We start from the raw sequence: 13,630 nt of genomic DNA, 5'->3' as shown, positions 1-13,630 counted from the left end.
TCCCACTAGTGCTACTTTATACATGAGGTATAAGCAGCAAATAAATTGGTATGTATTAGGCTGACCTAATAACTGGCCGACCCCTCACAGTGTTCAAGAGAGAACTGGATAAGCACCTCCAAAGGATACCTGATCAACCAGGCTGTGACTCATACGTCAGGCTGCGAGCAGCTGCGTCCAACAACCTGGTTGATCAGTCCGGCAACCAGGAGGCCTGGTCGACGACCGGGCCGCGGGGACGCTAAGCCCCGGAAGCACCTCAAGGTAACCTCAAGGTGACCTATGTGGTACTCTGCCAGTAGTCACAATTAATAAAATGTGGTTAGCCTAGATTACTACACACGGTAATTAGTTATGATTATGGTATTAATTGTAATATATCCGGTTTGAAGGACCATAGTTTTGTGTTGGGAAGAAAGCTTACTCTCTATTTATTGATTGCTGTTTAATTAATAGATTAATTTAAATTAATCGAAGGACCACCCTATTTTTACTGAAAAGGGAAACAGACAAGACAATAATGGATAGGGATGGAAATACCAGTTCCTATGGATAGTGGAACTATTAAGAGTTATTCTTTAAACCTTAATGGACTGTATAATAAATTAATGTTCGAGAATAAACTTTACGTCCTTCACAAAATGGGGGGTTATTACCAGAAGTAAATTACTCCCAGTACGCTTCATCGAGGCTGGTTCTTCCTTGAATAAAATTAGCAATTCCTACTAAGTTATATACAAAAAACAATTAAATAAATTGGTTAGTGACAAGAATATTATATGATGGTTAAACAAGAAATCATTCTCATATGAATTTAATGAGGCTATCAAATTGCGCTAGATGTCTCAAATCACATAAACGAAATATTCCTGACTGGTAATTAATTATTAACGTCACTTAATGAAAGAAAATAACTGAAATAAGGATTTAGCTGCTTAGCTGTGATAGTAAACGTACAGGTAGAGGTGTGATGGCGTCGTCTGGTACTTGCTGTAACACGTGTTCCCGAGCGTGGCGTGGGAAAGTGAGAGGACCACGACCGCTTTCAACACAAGCTGAAATTCTAATTAAATGTACCAATTGTTTACACCAAATATCCTGGCATCACTATTCAATAGAAGGAATAGAATAAATTCCTTGTGGACTTACTTGTTGTTTGGGGAGGTCGTACGGCGTAACGATGGACAGTGCACAGTAAAAATTATACAGAGATCTCATAATATAAATAATACTAGGGCACTTAACCTGCTGGTTGTCCACCAAAGCAATCCTTAGATTGCTAGTGGAGCAATTGCACGCTCCTAGGCCGATTAACTGCAAGGGCCTATCGTAAAATTGATGAAAATTGACTCTCCCTGGATGCACGATGTACTTTGATGGCGTCGCTAGCAGTGCCTCGTGAGCAAGTGGCGTCTCCACGCCAGCATCTCCCTCCACCTTCCCTCACATTCGCAATAGAATTTAGTAATCATAGAGAATTCTTTTCCATGTAATTACTGATGTAATGCGTTAATGAGAATTTAGTAATCACAGAGAATTCTTTTCCATGTAATTACTGCTGTAATGCGTTAATGAGAACAGGGTTGCAATTGTAGGGAATTAAATAATATATTCTCGTTAAATGGTGTTAATCGAGAAATGGAGAGAATTCCTATTTCCTCCATAGTGTTCGTATGTAACAGATAAAACTGTTATTTAGTGATAATCTTAGTTAATAACTCTCAGTTGTTGGATCATTAGCGGATCATATTATCCGTAGTTAATTATTACACGGAATTCTGAAAAAATTAGAAAACTATGTTCAATTCTCTAACATATTGGTAATAAATATGTTAAGATAGACATTATCTGACACAATCCTGCCTCTCGATGTCGTGATAATGTTAGCAATAAGTGCTCAGATAAAGAAATATTAATTTATGTTAGCACTACAATTAGTACAGTTAATAGTTACTGTACTTAGCATACAATAGTGATGTATTATGATACAATAGTAATGCATCAGTGTTGGAAATTTCAAACACCCGTTACCCAAGGTCACACTCCTCGTTTACCAGGGTCACACTCCCCATTACCCAGTGGTCACACTCCCCGTTACCCAGGGTCACACTCCCCATTACCCAGTGGTCACACTCCCCAGTTACCCAGGGTCACACTCCCCATTACCCAGGGTCACACTCCCCGTTACCCAGGGTCACACTCCCCATTACCCAGTGGTCACACTCCCCGTTACCCAGGGTCACACTCCCCATTACCCAGGGTCACACTCCCCGTTACCCAGGGTCACACTTCTCGTTACCCAGGGTCACACTCCCTGTTACCCCGGGTCACACTCGCCGTTACCCCAGGATCACACTTCCTGCTACCCAGGGTCACACTCCCTGTTCCCCAGGGTCACACTCCTCGTTTCCCAGGGTTACACTCCCCGTTACCCAGGGGTCACACTCCTCATTTCCCGGGATCACACTCCCTGTTACCCAGAGTTACACTTCCTGTTACCCAGGGTTATGCTATCCGTTACCCAGGGTCACACTCTCCGTTACCAAGGGTCACACTCTCCGTTGCACAGAGTTACACTCCCTGTTGTTGGAAATTTCCAACAATAATACAACACTGTTGTATTATTATTAATTATTACTAAATCTACTAATCACTGTAGTAATTAAAATTAAACTAACCGTAGAGTTCACATGTACTAATAATTACATCTGTACAATAAGGCTAGAATTCTTACGTCACCAGACGCCAGTATTGCGTCAGATTCCATTATAATAAACACATCTATATCCAGTGTGTCTGAGAATTGAGTTTGATTCTCTATAAAACAACGGTGTTCTGTGTGATAATTATTTACAGATAAACTGATCCCCAACTAATGCCAAATAGAGCGTTTATAGTTACAACTGTTATCTGGTGATAAATTTAACGTCACGCAGTGAATACCCTGGAGAGACTTTAATTCATCTCCATTGCTTGTTTACCATCGTAAAACGAGCAATTAATAATATTTAACTCCTTTGAATAATAAACCCGTCCTTATCCGAGCACTTCAATCGCAACTGCGAGAAGTGATATTATTCGGTAGTAAATAATTTGTGTATCAAATGTGGGACGCGGAGCGGGGTAGAGGAGACGCCATTGCTGGTGTGGACGCCACCGAGAACAGGGAGGAGGAAAGTCGCCACTGTGAGGTGTGAAGAATTGTTCCAGAATATAGCAACTTAGCTGGTTTATAGTGTCACGGGATACCTCGTGGTGGATCGTCAACGAGAATTAACTTGACGTTCTGCCGGGAACCTGTTAATTGGTTCCATGTAGACCAACGTGACTGGCCAGAGAAGCGCGTCAGCATCTAGGCTAGGCTCGACACCACGTGTTCATTATTACAACGCCAGAACCTAGGACGCGAGCTTCGGCAAGCCTCAACTTACACAATACCCTATTAGCTAAGTACCTTTATTCCCTTTTGATGCATCATTATGGATAGGTTATAGCTGGGTAGCTTGTCGTTACGCCGAGCGACTAAAACAAACTACAGGTTATTATCTGTCTCCACTCTCCATTTTAATTTCTTGAACATAGATATTTAGCAGCCTAATATGTTGCTACTGAATATATTTTGATTTGCAGCGTGTGTGAAGAATTCCCCGAGCTGTCATTTCCCGTGTTAATCATCTCCCAGTGTTCCATGATGAGTTCAGGAGATTCCGAGGATGAGTCATAACCGATGTCTTGGAAAACGTCTTCAAGCTAAGACCCTTTTCCGTATTCCTTTAATTACATTATCTGTAGTGTATTATTACTACGGATCACTGTTTTCTGGATTAACACGTGTTTATTATAATTATTAATTTCTCATGTTCATAATCTATGTTCTTATTGGTGATTGTTTTATTGATTCTATAATTGGTCATAGGATTAGATTTATTACATAATGAACTGGTGCATGAACCACACTAGTTCCTAGACATATGAAGTTCTAGTAATAACCCCCCAATGTAGGTGTTTGAGGCTTTGATTCAGTTAAATCATATACAGCCCATTAATTATACAAGTGATTATATTCTCTAGTATTTATCCATAGTTACTGGTTCATCTATGAATTTTCTAATGATCACATTTTATTAGTTTCCCTCTTTACTATAAAAGCGGGTGGTCCTTCGTAATTGATTTTCATTACATTAATATTTAAATAAATAGAGTCAAGCCCCAAATAGTCCCACATTATGGTCCTTATCGAACCGGATAAACATAAATTATAATTATAAATACTAATTAGTAATAACTAATCCTTGTGTGATGTAATCTAGACAAACCATTTAATTAATTGTGTCTGCCAACAGCGTAACACATAAGTTAGTCTAAGTCACACCAATTCATTGCTACTTTCACCTCATGTATAAGGTAGCACTAGTGGGACACAGTCAATTACCCACAACACTTAGACCTATACCTCATACTGAAGTAAGAATCTTTAGGTCACCAGGAGCAACAGCTCATAACTTTTATAACAATTCCACACTAACACCTGCGTTAGAGTGGCCTCACCATCTAACCATTATATACTTAGGTGGTAATGACATCCATCCTACTCGTCATCCAGCTGAGGTGATCAAGCACCTTAAAGCCATAATTTCTTCTTTCAAGCTCATCAGTAATTCGGTAGTATTCACGTTAGTGGAACCTCGCCAACCAAGTCAAGATAATCGTTGGGGAGTAACACCAGAATACTACCAGAGAGCTGCTAAGTACATAAATTTCAGGCTGAAAAAACGAGTGAGATTGGATGCCACTTATATCCAATTTACAGCCAGACCTTATAGACAAAACCTGGCCAGAGATGGTGTACACTTGTCAGGTGAGTCTAGGTTGCATGTGGTTGACAAGTTGATCAACACCATCAACTATCACAAACGGCTGTGGCTAGCAAGCCAAACTTAACTGTATATAATTGTTTTCACTTGTGTGTGCAAGTGCACCCTTATAAAAACAAAAAACCCAAAAATTAATCACAATTATATTCACCTTACTGCACCACAATATTCTTTACCAATCTTATTAGGTAGAATTTAGGCTGAGATTGTGCTGAATTTGGTACAAGCCCAGACTAAATAAATTTATAGTTCTTAGGTAGGAATTATCACGACTAGACTTAAGCTAGTCAGTAGTGTATGTATTATACTATTTGTGCTGACCCTATCCAGGGTGGGATTAAACTTTGAGATAACTCTGATTGGAGTGTCTCCATAATATTTCATCTTGTACTCATTATTTTGTGTATTGCTGAATGATCCCCATTACCTCTAATGGTGATATAGAAGAGCTAACCGGACGAGAACTAATGGTGAAGTTCAGACAGTGCACAAAATATCTAGCTACTTGTTGTTAGGTAGGTACATTTAACCTCAGGTGAGGTAGAGTATAAATTAGCCACATTAAATTAGGCTACATTTAATGTTACTTGTCAACTAATGAACAAGTACCCAAGCTTCATTAGTAATACATATACTAATCCCATGAAGTTTGGACCCAAGCCCAACATGGCTACTCCTGAACAATTAAGGAGAACCTATATTGGTCTTAAAGGTCATTTGACCAGACTAATTAACAAGGCTGAGGGCTTATCTAAAGAAACTCCCATCGACTCTTATCACTTAGAGACATCAGTAAGAGTAGCTGATCTGAAATTTGATCAAGTTAGGTCTACAAGTCAGTCTTATATTACTCTACTGAATACCATAGAAACTGATCCTGATGAAGTAAGTCAAATTGTAGACGGTATCTCCCAGTATGAAGATGAGACTCAAGATAAACTTTACATGCTATCTAAACTAGCAAAACAATCTAAATCCAATACCAGTAACACCGGGTCTCAATTCAGTAACCAACTACCAGAGGTTCGTTTACCTACTTTAGACTTACCTACATTTTCAGGATTAGATACAGAAAATTGGGACAATTTTTGGACTTCATTTGAAGTTCATATACATAAGAAACCGTCTCTTGACAAGGTTTCTAAATTCTCATACCTGCTTAGTCTTCTCAAAGGAGAGGCTAAAAAGGTCATACATAACCTAACTCTCGATGAGAGTAATTATGAGGAAGCTATAAAACTGTTGAAGTTGAACTATTGCAACAAAGAGTTGAGTATAGCTACCCTCTATTACCAATTGCTAGATCTGAATGCACCAAATAGTAGACCAGAGTCACTTCAAAGCTTCAGACTAGAAGTAGAGTCTCTAGTAAAGGCCTTAGGTACTAAAGTTGATATACCAGCTTCAGAATGGTCAATCAAGTTACTTTTGCAGAGGAAATTACCTCGAAATGTCTTAACAGAGCTCTGCTCACACTATAATACCGAGTTTCTCACTCTTGACCAAATATTCGAGGGACTGAGAATAACGGTTAACAGGTTGAAGACCCATGATAAAATTTAACCTGAGTCTAAACCTACTAATACTGACACTTCGGTCAAACCCAAACAGGCTTTGAATAAGTCTAGTAAATATAAATCCAAGACTACTCCATCCACTGGGAAAAGAAGTGGAAATGTAGGTACTTATTCGGTGTCTCCTTCAGAGATAACCAATGACTTGTCTACTAAAGAGACCAAGTCAAACAAGGAGAGAAGGTGTCTGTTTTGTAATCAAGGACATGCCACCTACCAATGCTCTGTTTATCCTACTAATAATACTAGGATTAAAAGGTTGCAAGAAATACACAAGTGCACCAAGTGCATGGGCTCTCATGATCCCAAAAAATGTGTAGTGCAGCTACGTTCCTGCAACAGATGCAACCAAGGTATACATCACTACGCCTTATGTAGAAAATCTTCTACACCAACCATGACCACTGGGAAGAATTCCACGAATTCTACCACAGTGCAATATTGCAAAGTGCATCAAGAAATAAATGTACTTGCTACTGAGTCAGGCAATAATACCACTCTGCCTACAGCTCAACTTAGACTAATAATCCGGAGATCTAGAGTTAACACTAGAGGTCTTTTTGATCAAGGATCACAGAAAACCTTCATTACACAACAGTTAGTAGAGCAGTTAAATTTAAAACCTGCCAAAAGTGTGAGGTTAAATATTTCTGGTTTCTTGACGAATAGTGGACCTCGTGAATACCAAGTAGTTAAGGTATTAGTGAGACTTGGATCTTCCACTAGTCCAATACAAGCGGTAGAAGTAGATAAACTTCCTACAGACCTGCAGGTCACAGGGTTAGCTCACACTGCGAAACATCTTAAACGAAACCGCATGAGGCTAGCAGATTATAAAATAAATTCTGACTGTCTCACTGACGTTGGAATACTTATAGGCGCGGATCATTATTACAAATTTATAACTGGATGCACCAGACAACACGGAATGAATTTGTTGTCATCTGCTGGAGGCAAATTGCTTACTGGACCGGTGCTTTTCCGACAAAATCCAGCGTCGACAAACCCACAGTCTAACAACATAATAGTGGCATGACTAGGCTTGGAACAGTCACCCCCACGTTTCAGAGAAATATCTGAAGATATTGAGTCTGATCCACTTGTACATCGTCTGTGGGATTTAGACACTTTAGGTATTATCCCTGAACAACCAAGCCCTGATGATATGTGGACTTACCAGCAATATCTGGATACAGTTGTCTATAAAAATAAACAATACTGGGTAAGACTCCCATGGAAGTTGAATCATCCACAACTTCCAGTTAATTATTTTATGGCAGCCTCACAATTGCAGTCTCAATTAGCACGACTACAGAAGCAGCCAGACAAACTGAACATGTATCGTCAACTCATCCAACAACAACTTAACAGTAAATTTATTGAAGTTGTTGATAACGATGACCGAAAAATAGGTCATTATTTACCTCATCACGCTGTGGTGAAAGACTCATTGACAACACCTATTCGTATTGTCTTCAACTGTAGTGCTAAAGTAAAGCCAAGCAGTGTGTCTTTAAATGAATGTCTCCAAACGGGACCTAGCTTAACCCAAAGGCTACATGATGTGCTGTTACGATTCCGCACTGGTATTTTCGCCTATACTGCTGATATCAGCAAAGCTTTCCTCAGAGTAGGTTTGCAGGAGGAAGATTGTAGCTACACAAAGTTCCTCTGGATTAAGGACCCACTGGATCCTAACAGTGATATCATCACATATCGTTTTGCCTCAGTATTATTCAGAGCTACGTCCTCACCGTTTCTTTTGCAAGCAACATTAGACACACATTTGAGGAAGTCAAATAGCCCTTATAAGGCAGACATTAGCGACAACTTGTATGTCGACAATTTCCAGGGAACAACTAATGATCAAACTGATTTGGTAGAAATCTACCATGAGGCTAACCGTGAGCTATTAGGAGCCAATATGCCACTACAGTCATGGGCCTCAAATAATGAATTACTAAACCAGGTAATCAAGAAAGAATTTCCAGGTTATCAGGTACCCAATCAATTAAAGGTTCTAGGCGTGGAATGGAACACCAGTACTGACGAGATGAATGTCAAGTCAGTACAAACCGATAACTCAACCCTTACCATGAGAACATTGCTCTCGTTTGTCAGTCAACCATTTGACCCTTTAGGCTTACTTAGAATTAGAATTAGAATTAGAATATTTATTTAGGTAAAGGTACATACATAAAGAGATTTTACAAAGTTTGTTGGCTTTATAGATAGAGCTAGTACATACAATGCCTAAAGCCACTATTACGCAAAGCGTTTCGGGCAGGAAAAAACACTAATGACTAGAGCTTAAAACTAACGGGTAAAAAGAAAAAAATGCGTTGAGTACAAATAAAAATAGAGGTAAAAGAGGGGGGAACATTGTTGAAAAAGCAGCACAAATACAATTACAAATTATTACAGAAAATTACATTCAAACAGCGTTGATTTGACAAACAAAAAAAAAACAAAAAACATACATGGGTTGATAATAGAGGGGTAAGGTAGGTTACAGGGAATTTATTAGGTATAGCTTCGTTTTTAACTTAAACTGGTTGAGAGAGGTACAGTCTTTAACATGGTTGGGAAGGTCATTCCATATTCTGGGCCCCTTGATTTGTAGAGCATTTCTGGTTTGATTAAGTCGTACTCTAGGAATATCAAAACTGTATTTATTTCTGGTGTGGTGCTCATGGGTTCTGTTACAACCTTCTATGAAGCTTTTGAGATCAGGATTGGCATTATAGTTTAGCGTTTTATATATGTATAATACACATGAGAGAATGTGCAGTGACTTAATGTCTAACATATTCAGAGATTTGAGTAGGGGTACCGAGTGATGTCTGGGGCCAGAATTGGATATTGTCCTAATAGCAGCTTTGTGTTGAGTAATTAGAGGACGTAAGTGATTTTGGGTAGTAGAGCCCCAAGCACAAATACCATAGTTGAGATATGGATAGATAAGGGAGTAATAGAGAGTCACCAGGGCAGGGCGTGGTACATAATATCTGATCTTAGAAAGAATGCCCACAGTTTTTGAAACTTTTTTTGATTTTGACTTAGTCCTATATTAATAAGGGGCAAACTCCTAATGCAGGAGTGCTGGCAGAAACATATGGGATGGGATGATCCGTTACCAAGTGAGTTACGAGCTAAATGGCAGATACTCTCAACGGATTTTAATCAGTTAGGTGTTTTGAAATTTCCTCGTAATGCTTCAGGACCAAACTTACCCACCAATTTGCACGTTTTCTGCGATGCCACTGGCAAAGCATATGGCGCTGTAGCCTACTTAGTTAATAGTGCACACTCAATTTTGCTCACATCTAAAGCAAGAGTTGCTCCCATTAAGAAGAGATCTTTACCTCAAATGGAGTTGACTGCATTGCTGGTGGGAGTAAGATTGGCTCATTGCCTGACAAAGACACTCAATAATATCCACTTTGGTGAGATTGTCGTGTGGTCAGACAATGAGGCAGTCTTACAATGGGTAAGAAATGACAACAATAAGACTCCCTATGTCAGTAATCGTGTTAGGGAAATTCATGAGTTATCTGCTGGATATAAATTCAGACATGTTCCTACTAAGGACAATCCTGCAGATTATTTATCTCGAGGATTAACGATAAAACAACTTATCAAGTCTTCGCTGTGGTTCAATGGACCTTCATGGCTTGTAGGTGATCAGTGGCCCAAACAAAAGCCACAAGTCATAGTGACCAATATCACCACTCCCATGAAAGAACCAAAACCTCAACGAATCTTAGCCATTGATCCTCACAATTATTCTAACTTAAGTAAGTTATTAAGAGTGACTGCACATGTGTTTGACTTTCTTGCTAAGATAGAAATTCGACATAAGTTTCCCAATCCTATCCTCTACTGGATCAAACGTGCACAACAAGAGACATATGGAAGCGAATATGAAAATCTTCCAGATAAATTAACCAAGTCTCTAGGTGTCTGGTATGATGCCAACACTCATAATATACTAAGATGTGGAGGACGTTTGCTTCATGCAAAAATTGATCTAGACACAAAGAATCCAATTCTTCTACCACGTCACCACATCATCACTAAACTTCTAATTTTACATCACCATCAATATGGTACTTTACATGGTGGAGTGTTAGATACTCTCACCGACCTTAGACAAAAGTACTGGCTTCCTCAAGGTCGTCAGACAGTTAAGTCAATTATTAAATTCTGTGTAATCTGTAAAAGATACGATGCTAGAGTATGTCCTTACCCAGGACCTCCACCACTTCCTGAAGAAAGAGTGGTTCATCTTCGTCCCTTTGAAACCACTGGTGTTGATTACACAGGAGCCTTACTTCTCACTGGCAACCCAGACAAGATACCAGTGAAAGCATACATTTGCCTCTTTACGTGTGCTACAACCAGAGGCGTACATTTAGAAGTGACTTCAGATATGAGTGCTGAAGCCTTCATCCAGGCCTTCCGCAGATTTGCAGCTCGCAGATCTTGTCCCAAACTAATGATATCGGACAATGGTTCCAATTTTGTGGCAGGAGAAGCCTGTCTGCGAGAAGTCTGGAATCACCCAGAAGTACAGTCAGTCCTGCAGAGAAGACAATGTCACTGGAAATTTATAACACCAAGAGCCCCTTGGCAAGGTGGGTTCTATGAGCGAATGATAGGCACAGTCAAGAAGTGTTTAAGAAAAACCTTACACAGACAAAGGATCAGTTACTCCGAACTCCAAACCATTGTTGTGGAAATCGAGGCGCGAATCAATAACCGCGTATTAACATACCTGTCTGATGATTTCTCCCAGAGAGAACCTCTGAGTCTCTCACACTTGATACATGGAGGTCTACTAAGCCCTCTCATACCTTTAGCCGAAGAGGACCCCGTAGACCCTTCACATGTAACCAGAGGTGACTTAGTAGAAAGCTACCAGCATCTCTCAAGGGTTATTAACAGGTGGAATGAGGTGTGGACACGAGAGTAACTCACAGCTCTACGAGAGTACCACTACGGAGCTTCGAGTCCTTATAATAAAGTGCAACTTAAATCAGGGGACCTAGTACTAGTCGACAGTGATGGACCAAGGTCAGAGTGGCCCATAGGCAAAATTGTTGCCATTCATCCAGATCATCAAGGTGTCCTGAGAGGTTATCTTGAGGTTATCTTGAGATGATTTCGGGGCTTTTTCTAGTGTCCCCGCGGCCCGGTCCTCGACCAGGCAGGTCGAGGACCGAGAGTAGTCCTAGTAGTCCTACCTCGAGAGTAGTGAAAGTTTTATGCCGAGGCAACACTACTCTAAAAACTTTAGAGAAGCTGGTTCCTCTCGAATTGGCAGAACGAGAGTATCAGCCAGAACCAGTTTCTCCAGTAGTTTCTGAGGACAGTAGTAGTGTAAAGTGTGACTAGAACCGCGCGCACCAGCCGACAGGTGGCGCGCAGGTGTCTAGTCGCACAGGGTTTTTGGGGATTTTCCCGGAAGTTTGGCGCGTTTCGGACGCGTGTGAGCGTCCTGTGTTTGGGTATGTGGTCAGGAACGAGGGGGAGTTATGTTGTTGAGTGCCAGGTGGCGCGCGGGTGTCTAGTCACATAGGGTTTTTGGGGAATTTCCCGGATGTTATGACGCGTGGCATCCGGCCAGACGTCACTTGAGAGAGTGTCATGTTGGGGTTGGAAGCTAAGTGGTTGGTAAGCAGTCATGTAGGGAGGAGGGGGAAGAGGAGGAGTGTAGGTTATGTTGTGAAGGGAGGGGGGAGCTCCAATACCTGAGAGGATATCAATGACGTCCATTAGTTCTCCCCCTACATGGGCAGGAAGTGATGAGGGGAGCGTGAGAGAGCAGGTCTTAAGAATGGAGGGGGAGAAGGAGGGGAAAGGGAGGTAACAGCTGGCAGTGGGTTTGTGTGTGTGAAAGTAGACATTATTTTTTTCTTAAAGAATGACAGTTTTATGTAGCCTCTCTGCTTCCAGAGCGCTAAGGATATGTGGGCTATACCTACCACGTAGCTATGACGAGTGACACCACATGTCCACACGGGTTTCCTCTTCAAAGGCTGAGGTCTAACTGTTGCGAATGTCATCATCAACCTCTAACATAGTCAGTCAGTCATCCCCCCCCCCACACCCCCTCCATCCACATAGCAGGACATACCCACATACCATCACCACCACCACACTGCTGGGAGTGACAGCAATATGGCATAGCATACTCTCTCATGACACAGCTCTCACCGGCACATAGCATTGAGTGTGGCAATGTTCTTTCTCAAAGGTGAGCCATGAGCGCAACATACAAATTCCAAAATGCAGTCCTGGGAGTTTGACACACGTTGATTAACAAGCTATCTGATTATTTATACAGCTTCTCTCTCTCTACATTATATGCGGGTTACATAGTGTGTCAAGAACTCTCTCTCTCTATGTCTCTCTCTCTCTCTCTCTCTCTCTCTCTCTCTCTCTCTCTCTCTCTCTCTCTCTCTCTCTCTCTCTCTCTCTCTCTCTCTCTCTCTCTCTCTCCAGATCATTTAATAGTTGGGGAAAGTAACATCATTTTCCTTTCTCCTGCTGCCGCTGTTCACGTATCTTTCTCCATTTCACTTAGGATGACCACTATGTCAATTTTCGAGCCCCCCTTCACTCTCACCCTTATAACCTTGTAAGGTAACACGACCAATATGCTAACTTCATTCTTTACCCAATATCATTAATGTAACGTGGACAATATACCAACTTCGTTCGTTCTTTGCCCAAATAACATTTTAAGAGTAACGATCTGTCTCTCTGTCTGTCTCTGTCTGTGTCTCTCTCTCTCTCTCTCTCTCTCTGTCTCTGTCTCTGTCTCTCTCTGTCTCTCTCTCTCTCTCTCTATGTCTCTCTGTCTCTCTCTCTCTGTCTCTCTCTCTATGTCTCTCTCTCTGTCTCTCTCTCTCTCTCTCTCTCTCTCTCTCTCTCTCTCTCTCTCTCTCTCTCTCTCTCTCTCTCTCTCTCTCTCTCTCTCTCTCTCTCTCTCTCTCTCTCTCTCTCTCTCTCTCTCTCTCGCTCTCTCTCACCCTCTCTAAAGTCCACCACACGACCCTTCACTTAGTAAACTCAGTCAAAGTCAGTAGGTTAGCGTTTACTAAAAGAGAGAAACATTTCACATCGTCACGGAGACGCGATCTCTACCTACAAATTGTTCTTGTTAACTGTGATCAC

The sequence above is a fragment of the Procambarus clarkii genome, chromosome 77 (assembly GCF_040958095.1).
Source record: "Procambarus clarkii isolate CNS0578487 chromosome 77, FALCON_Pclarkii_2.0, whole genome shotgun sequence".
NCBI lineage: Eukaryota > Metazoa > Arthropoda > Malacostraca > Decapoda > Cambaridae > Procambarus > Procambarus clarkii.
The sequence above is the reverse complement of the archived record's forward strand: the minus strand, read 5'-3'. Positions refer to the sequence as shown.